Below are 1,627 nucleotides of genomic sequence, written 5' to 3'. Positions count from 1 at the left end.
AGTGGTGTGGTGGTAGTGGTGACGCGGTGTGGAGGTTAGTGGTGGTAGCGGTGACGCGGTGTGGAGGTTGGTGGTGGTAGCGGTGACGCGGTGTGGAGGTTGGTGGTGGTAGTGGTGACACGGTGTGGAGGTTGGTGGTGGTAGTGGTGACATAGTGTGGAGGTCGATGGTGGTGACGCGGTGTGGAGGTCGGGGGTGATGCGGTGTGGAGGTTGGTGGTGGTAGTGGTGACATAGTGTGGAGGTCGATGGTGGTGACGTGGTGTGGAGGTCGGGGGTGACGCGGTGTGGAGGTTGGTGGTAGTAGTGGTGACGCGGTGTGGAGGTTGGTGGTAGTAGTGGTGACGCGGTGTGGAGGTTGGTGGTGGTAGTGGTGACGCGGTGTGGAGGTTGGTGGTGGTAGTGGCGACGCGGTGTGGAGGTTGGTGGTGGTAGTGGTGACGCGGTGTGGAGGTAGTAGTGATGACATGGTGTGGAGGTTGGTGGTGGTGGTGGTGACATAGTGTGGAGGTTGGTGGTGGTGTCGGGGGTGGTAGTGGTGACGCGGTGTGGAGGTCGGTGGTTGTGATGTTGAGTGGCAGAGCTCAGTGGAGTGGCAGAGCTGACGCTGAATATCTCTCGGTGGTGTCCTCGGTGAACTCGTCTCTTGTGTCGGCCGTGGTCACCTTCACACATCATTTCCTCTGTGAGGAGATCGCTGATAATGGGAATTTATTTTTCCTCCATCCTCTGATCCCACAATCCTCCTCTCTATAGGGCGGGGGGACTCGTGGGATGTGGGCTCTGACGGTTGCATATTTCATCTCTCACCTGAGGTGTCTGATGACATTTTCTTGGCATAGATACGTCAGACATGTTTAGTCTGTTACGTGTAACGTGTTGGCGTGTTCTCTTCCGTGTCACACATGAAGGGAACTCATTGTACCAGAAGAGAAGGAAGCGTCTGCCAAGAGACAACATAGCCGGAGTGATCCGTGTTCTGTGCCATCATGTCGGAGGGCTGCGCGGTACTGAGGGGTTCTGGATGTACAACGTGACTGCTCAGGTTTCCCCATCACTTCAGTCCTGAAAGGGTTAAAGCCGAACTTCGGTCAAAATTGTTAGGGGTGACAGTTGGGGCTTCTGTCAGATTGTATTACCATCCGTGTCCCGTGGGTGGAAAACCCAAAAAATACAAAAAACTACAAATTTACTAAAACTGCCCCCCAGTCACAGTCAGGTGTGAGCCGCTCTTTGCCCCTGAGGCGGGGGTATTATTCTGCAGACTCCACCCTCTCCGGCGGCACCGTGCACACAATAGTGCTGCGGAAACTCAATCCAGCGGGTGGGGGAGGGGGGATACCTGACCCGGGGTAATAAATAAATAAATGCAGGAAATGCGATCCGGCTGCAGTGCAGAGACAGCCAAACCCCACAGGTAGCGCAGCCAGCGCTGCAGATGAACTTATTCCACCTGATGGGAGGGGGCACTTTCTGTAATAGGGTGGAGCCATCGGGAGATCCAGGGGGGTAATTATAGGAGGCATTGTTCAGCCAATTATTGGTTATTGATTAAATATTGACTATCAATCACCCGGTCCAGTGATCTCCAATGATCGATCTCCCAGTCCGGTGATCCCTGATTATTG

At 54.5% G+C, this 1,627-nt stretch overlaps 1 protein-coding gene across 3 annotated transcripts in view; it reads left to right on the top strand.

Moving 5' to 3' along the window:
• RAP1GAP (RAP1 GTPase activating protein) overlaps window positions 1-1,627 on the top strand; it is a 50,315-nt gene that overhangs the window by 28,859 nt on the left and 19,829 nt on the right. The window lies entirely within an intron of this gene.

Source organism: Pyxicephalus adspersus, chromosome 11, assembly GCF_032062135.1.
Source record: "Pyxicephalus adspersus chromosome 11, UCB_Pads_2.0, whole genome shotgun sequence".
NCBI classification, from domain to species: Eukaryota; Metazoa; Chordata; class Amphibia; order Anura; family Pyxicephalidae; genus Pyxicephalus; species Pyxicephalus adspersus.
This window is presented reverse-complemented; position numbering and strand designations above follow the sequence as displayed.